Source organism: Homarus americanus, unplaced genomic scaffold (genome assembly GCF_018991925.1).
Source record: "Homarus americanus isolate GMGI-L3 unplaced genomic scaffold, GMGI_Hamer_2.0 scaffold16430, whole genome shotgun sequence".
Classification (NCBI taxonomy): domain Eukaryota; kingdom Metazoa; phylum Arthropoda; class Malacostraca; order Decapoda; family Nephropidae; genus Homarus; species Homarus americanus.
The window spans coordinates 5,443,440-5,459,520 of record NW_024729259.1 but is presented as its reverse complement, the minus strand read 5'-3'; the positions used below and the strand labels follow the sequence as shown (position 1 = coordinate 5,459,520).

General features: G+C 44.8%; 1 protein-coding gene across 21 annotated transcripts in view; it reads left to right on the top strand.

Annotated features, from left to right (window-relative positions):
* The window catches only part of LOC121866458 (protein hu-li tai shao-like), a 134,810-nt gene that overhangs the window by 67,250 nt on the left and 51,479 nt on the right, over positions 1-16,081 (top strand). The window contains exon 2 of one of the 21 annotated variants that reach the window (XM_042366145.1): positions 12,754-12,778. The exons of the other annotated variants lie outside the window; for them this stretch is intronic. The gene's annotated coding sequence lies outside the window, so the exon portion shown is untranslated. The remainder of the gene's footprint in view (positions 1-12,753; positions 12,779-16,081) is intronic. 21 annotated transcript variants of the gene reach the window in all.

Below are 16,081 nucleotides of genomic sequence, written 5' to 3'. Positions count from 1 at the left end.
CTTACCAGTGCATTTGTATCATTTTGTCGTTGTGTGCGTGTACAGTATTATATATTTTAGTCATGGAGAAGGTGAATTAGTGTTTAGCATAAATGAATGGCAATGTTTTTGTCATTTATTGCTATTAATTGTGTATTTTATATATTGATTAATGTTTTGGGTGCCATGGTAATCTGAGGGCGGGAAACAATTGAGTGGGCAAGTTTGGGTGTGAAGAATGATGGGAATAGGTGGTGACTTGAGTGTGGCTACCGTCTTGACCCGTGTTACTCAGTGGGTGGTGGTCGCCAGTACTTGATGTTAGTGGTGACGGTCCCAGTATCAGGTGTTGTGTACGTGTCGCTGATGCCTGTGTTTACTGGCGCCCGATAATTTGAGATAAGTGCGTCAGTCATGTTATCATATCAGGTGGTTGTTGACACACAGGAGGACTTTCTTTTATTGTTAATGAAGTTAATGTGTGACGCATGTTTATTGTTACCACACATGGTGGTGGAGGTCACGGGAGAGGAAAGTGTCATATATGTGTGTTGATATTGATGCCCCATAGGTTATGTTTGAGGGACAGTGTGATCTTTGTCAAAAAAATATATATTTTCGAAACCAGAATGTAAAACGTCAAAGTCAAAGTAATGTTTTTATGAAAACAAAATTGCAGATCATTAAACCGAATAGATCCGTTTGTGGGAGGACAATATTTTGACCTAGCCATCAACAGTGACCTTCGCATTTTTCTTGTGTTAAGACTTATTCACAAAGTTTAATCAAATATACTGCGTCACACGCATGACCTTGTTTAACTTTCACTTCCCTGCGACACTTGACTGAGTACGGTAATTAAGTTTAGGTTATCAGCATTTTGTGTAGGGATGTCTTGTAAAAGAGTCGTGATGATACAAGAGTTATGCACCGGACAGTTTTAAACGTTTAACCTTCAGCTGTGATGTTGACTATCATCCAGCCGTACGTCAGACACTGTTAGAGACTTCCAAATTTGATGTCCATCTGGTTGAATCTTAAGAACTATTTGCATGTTGATCATTGACCTTTCTGTGACCTAGACCTTTGATTATAATCAGCACCGTGTAGTGGTGACATGTCCCTGTGACGTCTTAAACTCACTGGATCAATACAGGAGTTGTGTTCCGGGTAGTGTAGTCAACTTTGGCCGTCAACTGTGACCTTGACTACTACAGTATCGACCCTAACTCCCAGACACTGTGTACCTCTGTGTGTTGCCTGGATTGTCTTCCAAGTTTGACAAACTGTAGGATGAGAAACGTTAACCATCTTTTCGAGGACTGACGGACAGACGGGTAACACTGCAGTGAGACCATAAACTTGTATATAGGTTGGTTGGTTGTGTTGTGACCATCCAGGATATATATGGAGGTAGACGCTGCCATGTGTGCACGCGATGGCTTTACTCAATTATGGTAATGTTGCCGTGGATGGTGGTGATAGGACTCGCGGTGGCTACGGCTGCTGCTGACGGCGGTAGTTGCGGTTACCTTTGCGGTTGGTTGTGGTGAGCGCAGCAGCGTATCTCCGGATGAACCTGGTTGACGTCTAGTAGTGAGAAAAACAGCCTATCCTTGTCTACAACACGGTCAACTTGAGGAGCACGGTTCACGTGGTGTACCTGTAACTTACCTCTAGATTGGGACTTCATGATTTAATTAGCCTCAAGTGAGTACCTGTATCTTGTCTTCCCTTCCTGATAAACTTGGTTGAAGTGAGTAAAGGTGTGTATGGATGGCGGGTGATGAAGTGTGCCGTCTGCTGGGCTGTGATAGTGTTGGACATGGTACTGTACACATAGTGAGGTCAAGCTTACTACCACAGAATTTGAACGATATTTATACACGAGTGTCTGTGAATATTTATGGGAGTACTATTGTTTGGTGGAGGTGAGAGGTGGGTAATGCAAGTCCCCTGAGCGTCAGGCAGGCTTCTCCAAGTGTTGGAGCTTTGCTTGTGAGTTTACATTGGCGATGAGGCCAGGCCCGGCCACCACGCCTTAGCGGATGACGCGGGTGTCGTACACAACACAATACTGCTCGCGCCAACAGTGATTTAATTCATCTTATTTAAAAGCTTTTGGCGATCATAAACACTTATTACCCGTTTATTTGTTTGTAAAGGAAGCTTCATTATAGGTGTGTCGGGAACGGCGGTTCGCTGACTGACGAAGTTTGGTGTTGCTAGTGTTTGGTAAACAGTTCAAGACGCCTTTCTTTGGATACTTAGCGTACATATTGTGTTAAAAGACGGAGGAAGTTCCTGTAATAGAACAGCTCTGGATGGACACTGCACAAGGTATTTATGTAGTCTCTCTCTCTCCCTTCCTCCGTCCCTCCAATAACCCCTTTCGAAAAACGTGGTGTGTGCCATGTTGCAATTATCTTCCCCCGGTAATACTGTAGGAGACTTGAGGGAGAGGTGGAGATTAACCAATAATATCTCTTCACCAAATTTGTATTGTGCCTTCATCCGTCCGTCCGTAAATCCAGCTTATTGCATGTACTGTATTGGCTCAACTTTAGCCAGTGTATCTGTGACTGGAGAAGGTCATGGCAGCCTCGCGACAATTGTGGCTGTGTTTTGTTGGAAGTTCTTGCTCCTGTGTCCATATCGATTTCCTTGACTGATGCTAGGGCCATTTTGATTCTTGAATTGAAGGTTGATTACTCTTTTTTTTTTCTCAGCATGAAGCGAGTGTGTGTGTACTCTTTGAATTGAATGGAATTTTGAAGATGCTGGGTAGGATTGTTCTCTGTAATATCTCTTATGGAATTTAATTTGACCAACCACTTGTTCTTGACTGAGTGTAAATGTTACAGTCTTGTCGAGTCACGAGGCTGTTATTACCAGAGACCAAGACGTACGTGTGTGTGTGTGTGTGTGTGTGTGTGTGTGTGTGTGTGTGTGTGTGTGTACATTTTTCCTTTATTGAGTTCAGCGTAACTCATAATATTAGAATTGTGAATTAGTTAGGTATGTTCGTTAGTGTATAATTAACACGAGTTATGTCCTCATGGAAGTCTCACAAAGTGGCTGTTTAGATTCGAGTCGCCACACAAATCACCTGGACAGGTCTCGGAGGTTGTTCCGACGCGCGGCTCCCGTTAGTGCTTGTTAAAATTAGCTCCATGCTTCAAGTGATGTAAAGGTTCATACAGCGAGAGAATATTTCAGAATTATTATTATACTTATTTCAAAGAATTTATTTTCGAACTGTGTGTCGCATGACTAATCTTGGAACCGGAATAACCATCTTTTAACCGAACACGTTGGAAGATAATTAGTTTAGGAGATCGTCATTTGGCAATTTTGGCAGACGGGTGAGTTGTGTTGTGGCAATAGTGAGTGGTGTTGATAGTGGCTTGGCAGGGAGCCGGAGTGGGGCGCCTCGGTGTCTAGCTCTGTCGCCCTGCCCCGTCTTTCCCCTCTCCTCCCCTCATTAGCACAGCCATTCTCTCCCCTCTTTGCTCTGCCCTCTTCATCCCCCCTCCCCGTAAGTGTGAAGGAGACTGTTGCTCCAGAAGCTCAATAGTGATGATCACACAAGTGGTTCTCACACGGCGCATTGTTTTAACGTCTCTTCTCTCCTCGTTCATATACAACACTACTAATGGGGTGATGTACAACTCTTCTCTGGTGAACTAAATAACGATTACAGTGTCCATAAAATTTGTCCACGTGTTGATTAACTTTGTTTAGTTTAATTAAATTTATTCGGCGTATCTTCTTTCAGGCTAAATTAGATTAGTTATCTTAGCGATGTTTACCTTACCAGAGTCGAACTTTGTAAGTTTTGGAAATGTTGAGTTGATATTATTTGTATCATTCGATGACTTTGTGGTGCATTAGACCATAATCCACTACGGGTTGTCCTCAGTAGACGTACGTGTGTGTGTGTGTGTGTGTGTGTGTGTGTGTGTGAAACTCCTGCCACAAATAAACATGATTGTATCGGAGGATTACGGCGATAAAAGTGTGGAGACAAAACGAACAGCAACAGTTTGAGTTGATCACAAGTGTGTGGCGGGAACCTTGAGGACTGATGTGAGTTTGGTGTTTGCCTCAGGGGGGTAAAGCGATGATGAAGGTGAGGACTAGGAACAGAGGAGTTGTTGGCGGTAAAATTATGACCCGTAGTGCCCTTTAAAAACTTTGGGGAGATGATGATGGTGTGTTAAGTGACTGGTGGGCGGGTGAGGGAACCTGTCTTTGTATGGGTGAGAGAGAAACTGGAAGAAATAATAGGTAGGTAGAATTATTAAATGAGGGGAGTATGAAATGAGGAGGAAGAGACGAGGAGCGTGTAACAAAACCTTGCTCGTTGCCTCACGACCTTCAGTATTTCAACACCAGTGTCGCCTCACGCTGTCCTTACCCGCCTCAACCTCCAGAGCACACACACACACACACACTTGTATATCACGAGTAGAAATGACATCATTCCTTACTCTACCCAAACAAGAGATGATGTCATTTTTACACGTGGAATATAAACTTCGAAAGATTTACTTGTGCTGAATTAGCTTCGCTGTTGAGCAGTTGTGTTGTGAATATGATGACAACAAAGGTGAACAATGGCGAGGCTTCCCTGTGTGTGTGTGTGTGTGTGTGTTTTGTTGTGTCCTTTCCGGTGAATATTGTTGCAGAGGGAAGGGCAGTAAAGTGCCTACTGTGGGCGCACTGATGTTGGGGGTGTGTGGTGCTGTAAGGTAGGCAGTGTGTTGGTGGTATGGTGGAGTAAGTGTAGTGTGTATACTTGTAGTGGTGATGTAGAGGAGGAAGTGTAGTGAGTGAGGTGGAGTCATGTGATGAGTGGAGGAGGAAATTAAGTGAGATGTACAGTGTTGTGGTGTCCGTAGTATAGAGGCAGCGTGATGAGGGTGGCTTTTTTTATACACACCCACCCACCGTCTGTATGTATGTATGTATGTATGTATGTATGTATGTATTATTCATGGTCTAATTTACTCGATCTCACACAGTTTAATAGAGAGAAGCATGGCGGCTAGAGAGAGTGTGTGTGGTGTGTGCAAAATGCTGGTGAATGTAAACTTTAAATGACGCGAGCGAGACAATGTAGGGCAAGCAAGCACCCATGGTAACTGAGACGGGGATGGGAGATACGGGGGTGGGTGGGGTGGGGTGGGGGGATGGGTAGGGTGGGGGGAGATGAGGAAGGCCGAGGTTCAACTATGCCTGGACAAGCAGGAAGTGGAGGACGAAGAGAGGAGAGGAGAGGAGTGGATGTCACGCTAACCCCGACTCTGATTTTATTCCCCTCCTCCCCTTCCTTAAGAAATATACTGTCACAGGGAGATAATCTTCTACTGTCTATAATGAAACTTCCGGAGATACGTTAATTCTTTCGGCTTTTGTCTATACAGGAGGATATCTCGGAAAATATATACACTGCCTTTAAAGATGTTTTTTCCCCCGCACAGTTTAGCAATATCTAGCAAGACGTGGTGCAGTTTTATAATAATACTGTCACCACTTGGGAGTTGTAAGCCTGGCTCTCTACCTTATACCCCAAGTCTTCACGTGTAAGCCTGGCTCTCTACCTTATACCCCAAGTCTTCACGTGTAAGCCTGGCTCTCTGCCTTATACCCCAAGTCTTCACGTGTAAGCCTGGCTCTACCTTATACCCAAGTCTTCACGTAAGCCTGGCTCTCTACCTTATACCCCAAGTCTTCACGTGTAAGCCTGGCTCTCTACCTTATACCCCAAGTCTTCACGTGTAAGCCTGGCTCTCTACCTTATATCCCAAGTCTTCACGTGTAAGCCTGGCTCTCTACCTTATACCCCAAGTCTTCACGTGTAAGCCTGGCTCTCTACCTTATACCCCAAGTCTTCACGTGTAAGCCTGGCTCTCTACCTTATACCCCAAGTCTTCACGTGTAAGCCTGGCTTCTACCTACCTTATATCCCAAGTCTTCACGTGTAAGCCTGGCTCTCTACCTTATATCCCAAGTCTTCACGTGTAAGCCTGGTCCCAAGTTCACGTGTAAGCCTGGCTCTCTACCTTATATCCCAAGTCTTCACGTGTAAGCCTGGCTCTCTACCTTATATCCCAAGTCTTCACGTGTAAGCCTGGCTCTCTACCTTATACCCCAAGTCTTCACGTGTAAGCCTGGCTCTCTACCTTATACCCCAAGTCTTCACGTGTAAGCCTGGTTCTCTACCTTATATCCCAAGTCTTCACGTGTAAGCCTGGCTCTCTACCTTATATCCCAAGTCTTCACGTGTAAGCCTGGCTCTCTACCTTATATCCCAAGTCTTCACGTGTAAGCCTGGCTCTCTACCTTATATCCCAAGTCTTCACGTGTAAGCCTGGCTCTCTACCTTATACCCCAAGTCTTCACGTGTAAGCCTGGCTCTCTACCTTATACCCCAAGTCTTCACGTGTACTTGTGTGTAAAATTTCTGAACCTGAACTGATAAAAGGTGATGGATGATGTGGTAACAAACATTGACCTTGAATAGTGTTTCTGTGTGTTTAGCGTTTTGCAAATATCAACAATGATGATTTATCACCTGTATTTGTGCGTATACCAATGTTACTTTACCTGCACTGCTGTTACTGGGTTGTAAAATGACTTTGAATATCTATCTTCACTATGTAAATATACCTAAAAAATAATATTCGTCACATTATATAAATGATTTTTTTGTTGGCTCCTGACGCCTCACTCAGACAATGCCGTCAAAAAGAAACAATTCATGGGTTTCCAACTGACCTTATTAGACACTGACTTTCAAGGAAACCCTCCCCTCATGTTGCCGCCACCCTTGGTAAAAATAATTATGGTGGGAGTTTTTGTTCGTAAGTGAGATGTGTTTGGGGCGAGGCACACGGTAAGAGCTTTTGTGATAGTGAGGAGTGAAGGGGTGGCCTGTAGAGGGTGGTGGAGGGAAGTGAAGGGTGGTGGTGGAGGTAGTGGAGGGTGGTGGTGGTGGGGGGAAGTGGAGGGTGGTGGTGGAGGATAGAGAGCAGACAGGGCGGGGCTGGCGACCAGGACCCGGCTATTGATCAGCAGCAAGAGAGGAGGAGGTCCTCTCCTTCAGGGACGATGACCCCGCCTCCTCCTCCTCCTCCTCCTCCTACGTTGGTATGGCGTTCCCCTCTTCCGTCCTCACGTCACCTCACTGTGGGTTAACCATCGCCTTTTCTTCCCCATTAACTAAGTAACAACAAATATAAGGTTTGGTCAGGATATTGCACATAAGCCTGCAAGTTTTCATGATGATATTTGCTTTGCAAGATATGCTGGCACCCTCACCACTTTGGCTCTGTTGACATGAAACAGAACAACTCAGGTGATGCTGTCGTCACACTAGCCAGCCATGTTGACCCAGGGTGGCAGTCACTTGATCCTCCGTCCACCACGTTAACCTCAATCATTCTTTATATTAAACAAAGTATGTCGACTGCCACACATACGAGCTCCGTGGTGTTCACTTAATATTACTCAATTTACTCTTCTCCTTGCAGCCATGTTGACCCAGTATATCTCCACACACACACGTACATACAAACACACATACACCTACAGTAAGTATACTCGGTACGCATGTTGGCGATACAGTAATAACGAAACACTCACTATGATGATTCCGCTGTTGAATTGTAACCGGTTCATTTAGCCAGAATAAAAAAAAAGGTGTCGTGTGGTTTACAATAATTTATAAACCTGGTAGTTTAGTCAATATATTGATGTGGTACCATATTTTCATATATGTATTTTTTCTTCAATTTTTAATTAATTTATTTAGTAATTAAGTCGTGTTGACATTAACACTGATGGACACGTCCATGACTTATCCTGGCGCGGTAAAGTACATGTTGACCACAACTCTTGTAAACTACAGCATATTGAGCTTGGTACTGGGGAGACCCCCATAAGTTGGACCCCTGGCACTGATGTACACAACCATCTTGTTTCTCCCGGCGCGGCATTACTAACAGGCCAGTATGGGCCCCAGATAAACCTTCTCGTGCGCTTTTCTCCGGATAAGTAAGTTGAGGCCGGGATCTTGTATTGTAACTTTGTAAACAAACAAATCAGTTTGAGGAGAAACAGTGGGAGTGAAAGTTTGTACAAACAGATCCATTGTCATAATTATGTCGTGCCCTCTGGGGGCAACTTGCGGTTTCTTATCCATTCTTTTATTTTTTCGTCACAGGAATTCGAGAATTGCAACCGTGAAACACTTCCTTTTTCTTGTTGATTTTGTTGAAACTCAGAGGGAAGCAGTTTGGTTCTATACATTCTGATGGCCTGTAATTTCCTTAAATAAATGCAAATAGTTTTAGTCAAAGAGGGACTTTAAATGTGTCGTGTTGATTAGCGGAGACATGTACAGTAAAGTTATTTTTTTACAACTATTAAATGTGAAAAGGTTTTATAAATTCTTGTCTTTGATCTTCCATTTCTTAATTTTTCAATCAATATAAATAAAATTTATCATAGACACTGTATACCTTGTTCTCCGTACTGCGGAAAACCTGTTATGGAGGCGAGGCGTCCCTGTAGTAACGGTAAGAGTTTACAGGAGGTAGACGGAGTCACGTTGATCCTTGTTAGCTTTGTTATGGTGGTGAACGAGTGACCCAAAAATTAAGGTGTGGCCCAGTGTTTGCAGCGGCAGTAGAGAGCCCGTAAATAGTCTCCAGTAAGCAGGAGGTCCCGCCCGCCCGCCCTCCCTGCACGAGAAGTAACACTGGGGTAATGGGTCTCACTGTTCACTGAGTTTGCAGTTTACAGTAATTTTTTGGTTGATGTGTATCGTACACATGATTACGCAACATTTCTGAAAGTTTTGGAACGTGTTCAAACCTTCAGCACTTGGTTCAAGGTTCACGTATATTATTTCCCCCAGCGTTGCAATGATATCTCAGTAAAGCGCATATATATATATATATATATATATATCCTAAGAAGTTAAAATAAAATAAATCGGCAAAAGATGAAACACTACTGTGGAGGTGTAGTGGGCGGGGCGGGTGGTGGTGAATGAACGGTTATTACCCTGGCGACGTGGTGGCCAGGCCCACACCCGGTGGCGGCCAGGCCCAGACCCGGTGGCGGCCTCGCATTATTATATCAAAAAACTTACTCTTGTGGCCGTCTACCTCAACCATGACTTGCTGGTGTGTCTTGAGGAGTCGTAATTGTCGTTTTAATAGCTGACAATTGGGTCATGATAGTGTGTGTGTGTGTGTGTGTGTGTGTGTGTGTACTCCACGTAATAATGCATATATCGGATCAACCAGTTCTTATTTAACGACACACTATACAGTCCTAGTCCAGTTTTAATAGTGTCACGAGGTCAGCTTCAACGGTACTGAGGCGATGAGGATGATTACTCGCGAGCAAACACCATTGTTGGGGGGGTGGGTGGGTTTGTTGACCAAAGGAAGGGTGGAGCGAGGGAGGAGTGTGTCCCGTAGGTTGAGGGAGAGAGTGGGGGTGGGGGGTTGTGGTGGCTAGGTGCGGTGACGTTGTGGTAGGGGGGAGGGAGGGGGGTGGTGTCATGTTACGGGGTTGTATGGCGACTCATTGATTAGTCACGCCTGCCGCCACTCATGATGGACTCACAGCTGGCCGGTGGCGGCTCCCCGTGCACCAGTACTGTACCGTAGACTGTACTGTACCTCCAGGGAGTCATGTAACACACTCTCTCTCTCTGTAGCGTGTAAGTATGTGTATAGTTGTGCAGGTAACTACATTATCCGCTTGCCCTAAATGCTCCCCCTCTCTCACACAAAAAGAAGCAAATCTTAGAGTATCATAGGATAACATTACAAATAAAACAAGTGTAGTTGGCAGCCGGGGCTCGGTCTACCCGTCTTGTTGTTCACTTGACAATGTGAAAGTTGGGAATAACAAGTAGCAGTAAAGGCGAAGATACGGGCCTGCCTCACTAGTACACTACATGATGGGTTGTAGCTTGTGTCCCGGCACCAACAGAATACAGCTGCTTCTGAAGAAAAAAATTATATATATATATATATATATATATATATATATATATATATATATATATATATATATATATATATATATATATATATATATATATATTTTCCTTCACTGTAGGGTGGCTGCCTGTGCTTCACCACCCTCAACTGGTTTAGGTGAGCGACGCCCACCCTGTTGACTCAGTCTTCACCCTCCTTGTAACCACCACAAGTGAACAGCATCTGCCCCATTACTCATTGCTCTTAACTGCACCATGAAAATATTAACATATTGGCTATAATTTTGAAGAAAAAACTTTTCACTTTTAAATGCATCTCCATGACTGACTGTGACGCCATTAATCACCCATCAAAAACAGCAGAACCGTGACTGGTCCCGTCTTAATGTGAAGAAAGTTACTGGTGAGTGGGGGAAATAGGTGGGGAAAGATCGTCCCCCGCCGGCAGCAGGTTGTGGGGGAATTACTAGTTATGTGGCAGACCCGTAACCTGTGACTCCCGGAAGGTGTTACGCTGCTTCCTTCAACCTTAACCCCACCTAGAGCCCCAGGCAGGGTTGAGCGGGTCCCTGGAGGTGTGTGTGTGTGTGTGTGTGGCAGTAAAGGAGGGTTCAAAGTGGCACCACAGCCGCCCCCCGAATATTTATTGGAAGTATCCGAGAAGGTCTCATTTGGGATTCCATTGCAGTATTAGTGGGCCGCGAGGGAGCTTTAGTAGAGTGCACTGAAAGGTCAGCCCCACACACACAGGGTTGAGGTTGCAGGCAGTCACCACCTCCATAAGTGAACTGTATTGCCGGGCTAATACAAGTCTGTTTTGAAATGGATGTGAAGGGGGAGAGACCGATGACACCCCTGTTCGTATATGACAGGAGTACTTTTTGACGTCAATTATCTTCTCATAATTAGGCTTTAGGTGATATGTGTTATGATGAGGTTAGATGATGACTCGACCAGTATTTTGTACTGATGTATCTGATTGGTGTTGGTGATGGTAGTGATGTGGTGGTATTGGTGTTGTAGTGGTATTGTGATGAAGGCAGTGGTGATGGTAGTGGTGTGGTGGTAATGGTGTTGTAGTGGTATTGTGATGGTGAAGGCAGTGGTGATGGTAGTGGTGTTGTGTTGATGATGGTAGTTGGTAGTGGTGGGAAGGGCACAGACAGACAACATCGATCAATACCAGCGTGATGGTTGGTGGTGTGATGCGAGACCTTTGAGGTACCTGCCCGCTGAAACATTCAATCTCTCTCTCTCTCTCTCTCTCTCTCTCTCTCTCTCTCTCTCCTGTGTTTTTGTTTACTTTATAAGCCTTGTTTTCATGTCTACAAGAGTGATAATTATTATATTTTATTAAGTGGTTTTTTTTTTTTTTTACTCTGCTGGTGTTAAATAGTTTAGGTTTATAGATAGTAGTGTCAACAGCAGCGTGGATGAGTCAGGAGTTTTCGTGTGTGTGATCTGATACATTACGTCAAGTTTTAGCGAGAAATGAGAACCACATCCTCTCTCATACTGCGATGTGAGCTTTCAAGAATTCCATGTTGTTACTCGCGCCTCTTGACCTTTGTAATGAATAGTGTGTGTGTGTGTGTGTGTGTGTGTGTGTGTGTGTGTGTGTGTGTGTGTGTGTGTGTGTGTGTGTGTGTCCATACTGAGTGGACCACACGCAGCAGTGATTTGAACTACTCTAATAATATTCAAGTGGTGAAGAGTAAGAGTTTGATGGAAATTACACAATGCAGTATGTGTAGGAGAGGGGGGGGGGCAGTGTGGTATACCTGTGTTACGCTGCATTGATTGATCCGCCCAAACCTTCACACGCCTCCTCCTCCTCCTCCTCTGTCAGGCACGCCCCCAGAACACCTGCTTCACTCGCCTTGTTCACACCCCCTACCACCCGTCTGCCCCTGTCACCAAAACCTTTTAATCTTACTGTCAAGTCTATCAGTTTGTTTTTCTCAGAGCTTGGTGATAGTTGTTACCATGTTGGAGAAGCCCGAGTTATGGGACGTAAATATTGATGGTCATGGGTTTGGGTGATATTAGTCAGCTTGGCTTTTTTTTTTTCTCTTAAAGAGCTAAACCGTTTCTCTGATCACCACAGTTTGAAGACACAGTTAAGGAAAAAGGTAACCTGCCGTGCTTGAAACCTTCCCCCACCACCACCACCTGCCAGTCTGTCTTGTCTCATAATATTGTCTTCAGGCAGCATAGGGCAGCGTCCTGGTAGCGCTAGTACTGGCAGCATGTGGTCAAAACAATTTTTTTTATTAGTGATTGAAATAGGAGAGTGTAAGGTCGTTGAACCATGAAAAACGGTACCAGTATTTGTCATCAGTCTTCAAACACTAGAGGTGTGCAGTAACGAACACGTATACCGTACAGTGTTGTAATTAGAAATAGTGATAAGAAAATGGATGATGATAAAAGGAGCAAACCAGGTCACACTGCCTGTAATTAGGTAGTTCTGTACTTATTATAGTAAATACGGGGCTGTGTGTGTGTGCTGGGGTCTGTCTTAAAATTTGGTTTCATATTAGTGTATTATTATTATTACTACTACAACAACACATTTACAGTAGAACACATGGCTGGAAAAGTAGTAGGCTACAAACTACCCTAAGAAAGCTCCAGCAAGATATAAGCCATTCACAAGTCATTATTTTCCTCTATGATATTATTCATTATTGCGTTTAATAACATGGTGTTGTGAGTGTGACTAATGTTGTGTTTCTATATTGCAGGTGTGTAGCGGGAGGTGACGCTCAGGTAAAGTACACTACACGACTGTCTCTAGTTTATCATGATCATTACTGGGTGTGAGACACTGTTATTAGGGTGTGATGATTCTGGGAAAGATCATGCATGTCTCTCTCCCACACCACAGCACTGGCCAGCCTTGTGTACCCGTGACTTTATGTAGTGTAATGTGTGCTGAGTCCCCCCGTCTCATGCTGCTGGAGGAAGGTGTGGTCTAGGATGACTGATGACCTCATCAAGTATCCGGCTTAGGTAGAGGCAAGAGGAGCTGGCCTGTGGTTGTGGGAGAGGATGATAGCATCAGTTTGTTGCGCGGCGGAAGTGTCATGTGAAGGTCGCTGTGTCGACCCGTCACTCGCAACCGTCATCCTCTTCATCCTCACCCGTCATCCTCTTCACCGTCACCATCTCGTCCTCTTTTCCTTCACATCATCCACCACTCCACTCCATCATGTTATATCCTTCTCGTGCCCTTGTCTGTCATGTTATTGAGATCCAAACATAAGGAATTGGAGCCACAGTGTTTCATCGTGTTGGTGGCCTGGTGTTAGGTGATGCTTGGTGTTCTAGTCAACTTGTGGATAAAGAGACTATCTTTTATAACACAATCACAGGATCGGGAGGCACTTGTATCTCAACCGTCGATGTAGTTGTCTGTTTTAACCATGAGGAAAATAGATGTGTTTGGGCCAGACACTGATACTGCAGTATGTTCATATTAAATGCTTGTGATTTGGACATTGACAAAGGTGGCACTGGTCATGAATGTCTGCTTGAGCGGAAACTGTTAATTACATCACATCATCTGTATACACTGAATGGATGGAGAGGCGTATATATTCAATGGTTGTGAGATGATCCGTAAGTTAACCTTGAGATGAGTCAGGTTTCTTTGAGGGTCGAACCATCCTCCTTTGTTCTTGTCGAAAAAAAGTAATACAAGTTAGTGATAGAGGTTGATGGGTTGAGTTAGTGGCGTTGTGAGAGGTGCCCTGCACGCCTGGCTACACTAGTGTGCTCCGACCATTGTGTGCTGTCTTCCGTCTTGGGCGGCCACGGCAGGTACTGGGGGAGGGAGGGAGGGGCGTCGCCGCTCCAACAACCACTGCCTTACTCCACCTCAGTTTATGAATGATGCTGGTCGCGTTGGGGATGTTGGTGCCGAGGAGATCTTAAGCTTGCATGTGTGTGACTGAGGTTAGCGACTTGAAGGTGGTGTGGCAGCAGGTGGTGCAAGGGGGAACAGCTGGTCAGGGAGTCTTACCTGTGGCTGCACCTCCTGTAGTTAGTGGTTGTAGTCACAGGTGATCGACCGGCGGCTGTGGTTGACGTTGCATGCATGACTGCACCCTGCAAGCACCAGCACCGGCAAGCTGTGAGAGGCTAGTTCACCACGGGGCCACGCTCCTCGCCAACACCAGAGCTACATGTTGCCTCTGGTGCCTCACTCCTTATGTTACACAACTTTTTCGTTCCCGCCACAGTTCTGGGACATGCTGTGGTAGTCGTCGCTCTATGGGTTGGAGGGCAGTATAAGGTACTAATGTGTGGAGGTCGTAGATTCACCATTATTTACACAAACTTCCCCTTATGGGTTACAAGGGTTCGGAATGTTTGAGTGTTGTTGTATGTTTTTTGGTTATAGTGTTGTGAACCCCGCCCATGGTGCTCCTGATGCCAGTGTTACTTCTATCCTCCACCACCTACCTACCTGTCTCTTTAAATACATATCAACACCTGGCTATTTCAAAAATTACTACTGTTGCCTCGTAAAGAATAATGACACATAATTTGCTGATATATAAGGCTCCCTGCACGCTATGTGAATGAATTAAATGTCGCTGGCTTTATGGAGTTTTACCAAGTTTGATACTCGTTATTTCATTGCTTTCCTCACCCTGCAGAAGTTAAATTGTCTTGATTATAAGTATCAATTCAGGCAGGATTAGAGGAGTGTTGTCAGGTGTGTGTGTGGGGTGGGGGGTAAGTGTTTGGTAAAATAGTGATGGTGGAGACAGTGTGTCGCCGTAGCCAGACATAACTTAGCGAGGTAGAAAAACATGTAGTGTGTGTGTCGCCGTGTTTATTGCCGCCCAGGTACCTTAATAACCCCCCCTCCCCCCTAGCGACTTTTTTTTGTTCACTTGTCATATCGATATTGTACCTTTGTATCAGTACCTTTGCTTGTATCAGTGCCTTTGCTTGTATCAGTGCCTTTGCTTGTATCCATGCCTTTGCTTGTGTCAGTACCTCTTTGCTTGTATCAGTTCCTTTGCTTGCCTCTGGAATTCAACACATTGCCGCAGGACCATAGGTGGTTGAAATGGATGAACCAGTTTTCAGTTTATTGGCCTCGTGAGGTTAACTGTATGCTGGTGGGCTAAGTTATACTCTTAGGGTTAGTTAGTTCCTCTGTTTACTGCTACCCGGTAAATATGTTTTTCCTATACATATTAATTTTGACCTGGGGAATAGAGTTGAAGTGGGTGTAAAGGTCCCGTAGGGAGTACAGGGAAACCTATTATTTAACGGATTATATGGAGGGGAAAGTCCGTTATATCGAGGGTCTATTTGATGTGAAACCTTCTCCATTTAACGGATTATATGAGAGAGAGAGAGGGAGAGGGAGAGAGAGGAGAGGGAGAGAGAGGGAGAGAGGAGAGAGAGAGAGAGAGAGAGAGAGAGAGAGAGAGAGAGAGAGAGAGAGAGAGAGAGAGAGAGAGAGGGAGAGGGAGAGAGAGAGAGAGAGAGAGAGAGAGAGAGAGAGAGAGATCCCCTTATATGGAAGTTTCACTGTATCCGATCAGGTGGGATTTGACGGGTCACTTAACTCTTTAACAAATTGGTAATGCAACGTTTCTCGAGCAGCCATTAACAGCGACACTCTTATGATACGACCCAGGGCTAGAGAGGGAGAGGGGTGAGGGAGGACGGAGGACGGTGAGTCAGTTGGGAGGGAGGCAGGGAGAATAGTGGTTGTTGATGAGGTGGTGTTGTACGTGACCTGGCGAGCTCTTGTGTGTCCAGTATACAAATTGTTGTGCTGATGGTTTCTTAAATGCATACGATTGGTTGTGTCTTGACTGGGTGCCTGGAAGTATGGCTTATTAATTAAACCCATCACATGCTGTACACGTCGCCAGGTAGCTGTATACTGTGCCAGATAGTGGATGCAACATTGAAAAACAACTCTATTACTTTTACCACATAGGTTTTTACTATGTTTGCTGCACATGTTAAGTCCAGATAATATTGTGAACTATAGTATCTAACAGTGGATGAATGTTGCTGAATAATTGTAGCCTGTGTTAG